Genomic DNA, 9,682 nt, shown 5'->3' with positions numbered 1-9,682 from the left:
TTAGCGCCCGAATAAAGATCAAGTTATGTTTCACAGGAACAATGTTTTATGAACCCATGTTGACTGTGTGTCAACAGACAGTAATTCATTATGTTCGAACACAATATATGTTCCAAAATACTGCTGCATGTCGACGTTAACGATATGGGCCTGTAATTAAGTGGATTACTCCTATCACCTTTCTTGAATATGCGGGCCACGTCTTCACACGATTCACCTCGCAGACACCCAGTTGTGTGTCGACTGTTATATTATGGACACAGATGAACACCGCATGGATTGCAGATCGGCGAGACTCCTCATCAGATACCTACTCAATCGCTCCTCTTTCCGGATGCGGGATACTTGGCTGCAAGTGAAAACGAACTCTGTGAGGTGGATTTGTGGACACTCTGCACGCTACTTGTTTGCTGATGGCGAGAAAAGTATACTTGACTTTTGGCAGTTCTTTAATGAACGCCATTGTACAGTTGTCCGCAATCCAAAATACAGACAATTTTTCTCCAATTTCCTCTGCAGTGTCTTCCTTAACCCTGCTGGGTTTCTGTCATTAAGATTTGATCCCCGTCTCTTCCACACTTAGAACCGATATATTCACTAGTGATCTGAATGTTCATCTCGGAAAAACTACGCTTGATAGTCTCAATTAGTCTGACGTCTTGCTGCGCTCTCCTCCTTGCGTGGCGCCGATTTCCTGATGTTCTCGGTGGTATTAATGACAAAAATAAATAAATAAATAAATAAAAATAAAAAAGAGCTAGAAGAAAAATAAATAAATAAACGATGTTCATTGTACCTCTACTGCACGTTCCCTACGCTTTTCTTGGTTCCTGGAGGATGGGAACGGTGGTAGTCAGATCTCGGTTGCGACCCTTGCCCGATTCCAGGGCGTTTAGATATTTTGAACTCCCTGTAAAGTACTTTGAAATACTAAAAGTTACATATTTTATGTAATTTTTCGGATACATACTTTTGAATACCTAAGTTTTTGAATGAATGGTACCCAATATGGCGCAAAAGAAAATTCCAGAGCGTTCAGATACTTTTGAGCACCCTGAAAAGTACACTGAAACGCTATAAGTTACGTCATTTACGCATATGCTTCTGAATATGGCAAAACATATTCACTGCATTCGGATACTTTTACGTGTGTGTGTGTGTGTGTATGTGTGTGTGTGTTGCGTGTGTGTGCGCATGCAATTTAAAGACAAATATCTCTGAAAATGTTTCCATTTTACCTAAATTTCTTTGATCTTGGTACCTGTGAAGGTTGTGCAACATTTTCTTGCTTATCTCTGCACTTGAAGCCATTTTTAAGCAATAGAAATGAAGCTTATGTAATTTCTTAGCTACATTCTGATTGATTGCTCGTTTTAATACTATATTGTGATTTCCTGTCTTGTTTTAATGGTGAGGTTATTACTAACAAGGATAGGTCCCTGTTGGTGGGATCAACTTTTTCAAACCATGTATATACTGATGTAGGTTAAGAGCCCTGGTATCATACCCTGCAGCCATTCACCACAGATGGGCCCTCGTTTGCGAATAATCGATCGAAAAAAGGATTCGGAATTCTACATAACGTTCAATGACTTTAAAAAAGGCATATTTCACAGGATAGGTGTACCGAGTACTGGATATGGTAAGATGTTCATGTGCAATAGGTTGCGACTTCGAATTTCATGATGGGGTCTAAATTTTTCTCATTTTTAAATTTTTATCAAAATACTTTGATAATTATGTTTATGTAATGTAATTTTTTATTCCTGTCCCTTTGTCACATCATTTTAAATATCATATCGATTTCTTCATTTGCTCTTACTATTGTTCCTATCATTCTTCTTCCACTTGAGATCTTTGTTCATGAGATTTTAATTAATCTTATGTATTAATTTTTATTTAATGTTTTTCGTTTCATCATGTCATTTTTTCTTCAGAGTTCATTAGCTGAATTCCTCACTTTGCTTGAATGTCATTTAACTTATAATCCCTTGCTTTATTTAAATCTTCACCTGCATTATATTGTAAATAGTGTAGTAGGTATTTATGCTACGTTTTAATTGTCTGCATGATGATTACCATGAAGAAAATGCACATCTTGTAACGAAAACTACATTTTTGACACAACTGCACGATCGGTATAAATACATTATTTCGTCTTTTGTTTTTTAAAAGTTAGATCGTATTTTTCAGATTTTTAAATGTCGTAATAGATAAATATAATTAAATTCACATTCGCAAAAATTCCGAGCGGAAAAAACGATATAAAGAAATAGTGAGAACAAACGAAAATGTTCATATGATGATTAAAATGATATGACAAAGGAACAGAAAGAAAAAATTATGTTTCAACTAATAGCCCGAATGAAAATAATGGTCAAAGTCATTTTGATAAAAATTTAAAGCACCTGACAACATTCAAGCCCACAACCTTCTGCACGTGAAGGTCTTGCCCTGTACATCACACCACATAACCACCACTATAAAATACGCCTTCTTTTAACGATGTCAGATAAAATTCCGATTTTTTTGTCGCTTACTCGCAAATGAGGGTCCAAAAGGGTGAATGGCTGCACCATGTGATACCTGTGATCATGACCTAAATAACCGTGTAGATGGTTTTAAAAGGTCGATCCCACAGCTGGAGACCTCTCCTCGTCAGCTCTGTTTGGAGAGGAGGGCGGAGGGAGAAAGGGGTGAGGTCTTTAAACTTCCTGGCAGATTAAGACTGTGTGCCGGACCGAGACTCGAACTCGGGACCTTTCCCCTTCATTCTGGAAACATCCCCCAGGCTGTGGCTAAGCCATGTCTCCACAATATCCTTTCTTTCAGGAGTGCTAGTTCTGTAAGGTTCGCAGGAGAGCTTCTGTAAAGTTTGGAAGGTAGGAGACGAGGTACTGGCAGAAGTAAAGCTATGAGTACGGGGCGTGAGTCGTGCTTGAGTAGCTCAGTTGGTAGAGCACTTGCCCGCAAAAGGCAAAGGTTCCGAGTTCGAGTCACGGTCCGGCACACAGTTTGAATCTGCCAGGAAGTTTCATATCAGCGCACACTCCGCTACAGAGTGAAAATCTCATTCTGGAAACATCCCCCAGGCTGTGGCTAAGCCATGTCTCCACAATATCCTTTCTTTCAGGAGTGCTAGTTCTGCAAGGTTCGCAGGAGAGCTTCTGTAAAGTTTGGAAGGTAGGAGACGAGGTACTGGCAGCAGTAAAGCTGTGAGGACGGGGCGTGAGTCATGCTTGGGTAGCTCAGTTGGTAGAGGACTTGCCCGCGAAAGGCAAGGGTCCCGAGTTCGAGTCTCGGTCCGGCACACAGTTTGAATTTGCCAGGAAGTTTCATATCAGCGCACACTCCGCTGCAGAGTGAAAATCTCATTCTGGAAACATCCCCCAGGCTGTGGCTAAGCCATGTCTCTACAATATCCTTTCTTTTAGGAGTGCTAGTTCTGCAAGGTTCGCAGGAGAGCTTCTGTAAAGTTTGGAAGGTAGGAGACGAGGTACTGGCAGCAGTAAAGCTGTGAGGACGGGGCGTGAGTCATGCTTGGGTAGCTCAGTTGGTAGAGGACTTGCCCGCGAAAGGCAAAGGTCCCGAGTTCGAGTCTCGGTCCGGCACACAGTTTGAATCTGCCAGGAAGTTTCATATCAACGCACACTCCGCTGCAGAGTGAAAATCTCATTCTGGGGTGAGGTCTAGTCACATGATGGTAATGACGTCACTGATTAGGCGAGTGATGTCGCTGATAAGAGTGATAAGGTCACTGATAACGTAGGGAAAGGAATTACAGTCACACTTGGTGGTGTTTACACTGGAGTAAGTGGATCAAAGAGTACCTTGTTATGCCACTTTTTTATGCCAAAATACTGAGACAATATCCCTTAACAACCCATGAAATTTCGTTGTTAAAATTAGGATTCACTTTTATGTTCAGTATTACATTTATATCAACCGAGGCAGACAGCCGTTATTTAAAAGAATCTCATTTAAGTTACGTATATTTCTTTGGTTGTGTCAATACCCGTTCGCATATACTCGTATACTGTGAAATTTAAAATATTTGCGAGTGCCGCGATAAACTCGAATTGTTATCGGCAATTATTGGCTTAAGCGTAATTGTGCTCTTCAAAAATTTTTGAGAAGAGTAGACCAATCCTCGTTCAAAACAAGCGTTCTCTAATTTCACTTTATAATTACGTGAAAAATAGGTTATTGTGTAGAATTTTCGGACTCTTACAAAACTATATTTTCGTAAGTTACTGGTATATGAGTGATTTGGATACGTAATTTACTTCATAGCTAATCAACCTTTATGGTTCATAGTTACTGCCAAAGAATACATCACCCATGAATCTATTTTATGTCAACGCAAATAAACTTGCGTTTTTGAGAATTTTCGGAAGCTGCCATTGTCCTTTCGAAGTAAATCGCCGTTTGCGATTTAGTTACTGTAGCAGATCTTCTGTGGTGCACTTAGATTTTCCTTAAAGAGGCATAGCCCTATATATTATCTGCATTTATAGTCAATTAACTCTGTTTTCGAATTTGCTAACAACTATAATTAACCTCAAAACGTTTTAGGGGACTAATAAATTTTACCACAGGTTTTTGTGTTGCCTTAATAGAAATCACGTTTTGCTTCTGTTCTTGTACGGATTAGCAACCTTTTAGCTCAACAGATTAAAAGAAAACCAGGTTAGTTTAAAGTTTTTTGTTCACTGTCTTATAATATATTACACCAGCCAAAATGCAGTCTCACTGTGAATGTTGTTCTTGAAGACGGGATGAGTTGGCTGATGTTCGTAAGCAGCTGGAAATCGGCCTGACTAATGACAAACGATTGGCAGCTGCTGCAAATCAGTGTGTTGGATAGTCATGTACTTGTGATACCGGTACCAGATGTATCTCAAGTACAATCCTCTCCTGTGGATCCTGTCTTCGCTACGGAAAGTACAGCATCTGTCGTTACTCGTCCACGTGATAGTCAGTGGGGTGTCAATGGTAGATCTAGGTTTCCTGTACATGATGGATGGGGACCAGGGAGGACTCAGGGTGTTGTACCACTCCCTCTAACCAACAAGTTTGAAGTGCTCTACCCCATTTAAACTAAAACTGAGCCAGAGGGACTCTCTTCACCTCTTTTGAGGAAGCATGTTTTGACGATGTCAACAGGAGGCAAACGTAAAAAGGTAGCGATATATTAATTATCAGCAGTTCAAATGTATGGTGAATGATGGTGCCCCTTTGGAAAATGACAGCAAGGGACAGGAAGGCACACCAGGTGCACTCAGTGTATATGTCTGGGGGCAACATGTAACATGTTGAAGAGGCCATTGAGGGAGCAGGGTGCAACCAATTACAGATTGCGGCGCACTTAGGAACAAATGATGCGTGTCGGCTGGGTCTCACAATTTTCAGCGTTATCCCCAAAACTGATCATGATCATTGATCATTTGAGCCGAGTGGAAAGACTGAACCCGAGACATTGAAGGTTCTGTGACGAGCTAGGCTGCGACTTCCTGAACTTACGCCTTAGGGCTGAGAAATGTATGGCCCCCTAAATTGGTCAGGAGTGCACTACGCATCAGAGGTTACTACTCAGGTAGCTGAATCTGTGTGAGATGGACGCAAGGGTGTTTTTTATATAGATTAGGTGACTCTCTATCCAGCCTAGATAATGATAGCTGTGGGAAACCCAAAAGTACCAGTGTAAGATCTACAAAAGTGACTCCCACAGGTGAGAGTAATAAAATGCTAAAGGTAAACTGCCAAATGACTGGCAACAAATTGCCGGAGTTCGAAGCACTCATGGAAAGTAGTGATGTTCACATAACACTACATACAAAGAGCTGGTTAAACCTGAAACTGGTAGCAGTGAGATTTTTGGGGAAAATTTAAGGGTAAATCGAAAGGACAGGTGAATGAAACTGGAGATGGTGTATTTGTCGCAGTAGACAAGAACTTCAAATCCACTGAGACAGAAATTGAAGCTGCATCTGAGACTGTTTGGGCAAGACTCAGTATCAGAGGTGGGCATAAAATAATTTCATCCTTAAATCGCCCACCAGACTCAACTTCTGATGCGATGCAACTGAAAACTTCAGAGAAAACCTCATTTCACTTGTACATAAGTTCCACAATCATAGTGTGATCATTGGTGGAGTCTTTAATCTTCCAACAATTAAGTGGGAAAATTGCGGTTTTGTTAGGGGTGAGCATGATAACATATCATGTGAAACATTACTAAATGTCTCATTTGAAAACTACCTAGAACATATAATTAGGAACCCCACTCATGATGGAAATATGTTGGATCTAATGGCAGCAGATAGACCTTACCTCATCGAAACTGGTATCAGTGACCTTAACATGATTGTGCAACAATGACTACCAAAGTACAAAGGACAACTAAAACAAGCAGAAAAATACGAGGGCGGTTCAGAAAGTAACCTCCGATTGGTCACAGTGCGGGTTGTGGGGGGGACTAGCGACGCCATCTGTGCGTTCACGCACTCAACAGGTCAGTCGGCATCAAGCCGTGGTCGAGTGAACGTCGTACCTGCGCTAGTTTAGTTTTTGTGGCAGTTTGAAATGTGTGCTGCAATAGAAAACGCCGCCAAATGTGAAGTGCGTGCTGTCATAAGGTTTTTTACAGCCAAAGGATATTCTGCAGCAGCTATTCATCGTGAGCTTTGTTCCGTGTATGGACCAAGAGTTATGAGTGAAGGAGTTGTCCGTGAATGGGTACGTTTATTTAAAAGTGGACGAGAAAACGTTCATGATGAAGAGAGGAGTGGTAGACCATCATTGGTGACTGACGAACTCGTTCAGACAGTTGATGCAAAAGTTCGTGAAAATCGACGTTTCTCAATGTCGGAGTTGTCTACTGGTTTTCCACAGATTTCTAAGACTCTCTTGTACGAGATAGTGACAGCAAGATTGGGTTACCGTAAGTTCTGTGCACGATGGGTGCCCAAAATTCTTACCGACCACCACAAAACTCAAAGAATGGCCTCTGCATTAGACTTTCTGTCACGTTATGAGGACGAAGGAGAACCATTGTTAAACAGAATCGTGACCGGTGACGAAACCTGGATTAAGTACGTGAACCCTGAGACAAAAGAACTATCAAAGATGTGGGCACATTCAAATTCGCCTACCAAACCAAGAAAAGCCTCGCAAGATTTTTCTGCCAGAAAACTGATGGCAACGGTGTTTTGGGATGCCAAAGGGGTGTTGTTGGTTGAATTCATGGAACGTGGTACGACCATTAATCAAGACGTGTACTGTGAAACAATAAAAAAGTTACGACGGGCTATACAGAACAAACGCCGTGGTATGCTGACTTCCGGTATCGTTTTTTTGCACGATAACGCCCGTCCTCACTCTGCTCGCAGAACAACGGCCCTTCTTGAGTCCTTCAAGTGGGACGTTATCAACCATCCACCTTACAGCCCAGACCTGTCGCCAAGTGATTATCACCTCTTCATGCATTTGAAGAAATGGCTCGGGTCACAGCGGTTTGATGACGACAAAGGGCTCAAAGATGCGGTCACAGGCTGGCTCCAGGCACAAGCGGGTGATTTTTATGCAGAAGGAATTTCAAAGCTTGTGAAGAGATACGATAAGTGCCTCAATCGCTACGGAGACTATGTAGAAAAATAGTGCAAAGATGTAGTTGTAAGATGTATGTATTAAAATATTTTTATTTAACTTGGTGTATTTTTTTAAATCAACCGGAGGTTACTTTCTGAACGGCCCTCGTATATATGTTCAGTAAACTAGATAAAAAACCAGTAGTGTCATATCTCAATTAGGAACTTGAAGCTTTCTGCATAGTGCAGCAGCTTATAGAGGAACTGTGGCTCAAGTTTAAAATAATAGTTGGCCATGCACTGGACAGATATGTACCCAGTAGAACAGTGCTTAATGGGAGGGAGCCTCCATGATATACAGTCACTGTGAAGCAACTTCTAAAGAAACAGATTACTGCATAATATGTGTGAAACAAAGCGTAGGGCTATAGATGGAGAAATGCAACATGAAAAGCGTTTGGCTGTCAAGAAAACAATGAGTGATTCCTTTAATGACTACCACAGCAAAATATTGTCGAATGATCTTTCACAAAATCCAAAGAAATTCTGGTCGTATGTAAGGGCTGTTTGTGGCACCTAAGTTAGCGTCCAGTCACTAACGAATGAGACATGAATTGAAATTGAGGGTAGCAAAGCGAAAGCTGAAATTCTTAACTCCGTTTTCAAATGTCCCTTTACAAAGGAAACCCGGCAGAATTGCCCCAGTTTAATCCTCGTACCACTGAAAAGATGAATGAAATAAATGTTAGCGCCATTGGCCTTAAGAGGCAGCTGAAATCGTTAAAACTGAACAAAGCTCCAGTGCCCGAGGGAATCTCCGTCAGGTTCTACACTGAATTTGCGGCTCAGCTAGCTGCTCTTCTAACTATAATCTATCGTAGATCCCTTGAACAAAAAACTGTACCCACTTGTCGCAAAAACACAGGCCTCACCTGTCTTCAAGAGGCGTTGTAGAAGTGATCCACAAAAATACTGTCCTGTATCCTTGACACCGATTTGTTGCAGAATCTTAGAGCATATTCTGAGCTCAAATATAATGAGGTATCCTAAACAGAATGACCTCCTCGATGCCAACCAGCATGGATTCCGAAAACATCGATCATGTGAAACCCAACTCGCAATTTTCTCATATGACACACTGAAAGTTTGGGTCAATGAGGTCAGATAAATGCAGTATTTCCTGATTTCCGAAAAGCATTTGACTCTGTACCACAGCTACGCTTATTGTCAAAAGTACGATCATATGGGGTATCGTGTGAAATTTGTGACTGGATTCAATACTTTTAGGTCGGGAGGACGCAGAACGTTTTCTTGTATGGAGAGTCATCGTCAGATGTAGAAGTGACTTCAGGTGTGCCCCAGGAAAGTGTTTTGAGACCCTTCCTTTTCACATTGTATGTTAATGACCGTGCAGAAAATATTAATAGTAACCTCAAACCTTTTGAAAATGATGCAGTTATCCATAATGAAGTACTACCTGAAAGAAGCTGCATTAATGCTCAGTCAGATCTTGATAAGGTTTCAAAGTGTGCAAAGATTGGCAACTTGCTTTAAATATTCAGAAATATAAAACAATGCACATCAAAAATCGAAAAAAATGTAGTATCCTGTAAGTACGATGTGAATGAGCCACTGTTGGAGTTGCCCATTCATACAAATACCTGGGTGTAACACTTTGAAGGGATCTGAAATGGAATGATCACACAGACACAAACGTGAGCAATGCAAGTGGTAGACTTCGGCTCATTCGTAGAATGCTGAGGAAGTGCAATCAGTGTACAAAGGAGATTGCTTACAAGTCACTCGTGCGACTGGTTCTAGAATATTGCTCAAGTGTGTGGGATTCATACCAAATAACACTAACAGGTGATACTGAACGTGTGCAGAGAACTGTACGAATGTTCTCAGGTTTGTTTGATCCGTAAGTGAGTGTCACAGAGGTACTGAAGGAGCAGAGCTGGCAGATCTTGAAGATGGACGTAAACTGTCTGAGAAAGTCTATTAACAAAGTTTCGAGAACCAGCTTTAAATCATGACTCTAAGAATGTACTACAATCCCCTACGTGTCGCTCACATAGGGATCGTGAGAACAG

Source organism: Schistocerca americana, chromosome 2 (genome assembly GCF_021461395.2).
Source record: "Schistocerca americana isolate TAMUIC-IGC-003095 chromosome 2, iqSchAmer2.1, whole genome shotgun sequence".
In the NCBI taxonomy this organism is placed as follows: Eukaryota; Metazoa; Arthropoda; class Insecta; order Orthoptera; family Acrididae; genus Schistocerca; species Schistocerca americana.
This window is presented reverse-complemented; position numbering follows the sequence as displayed.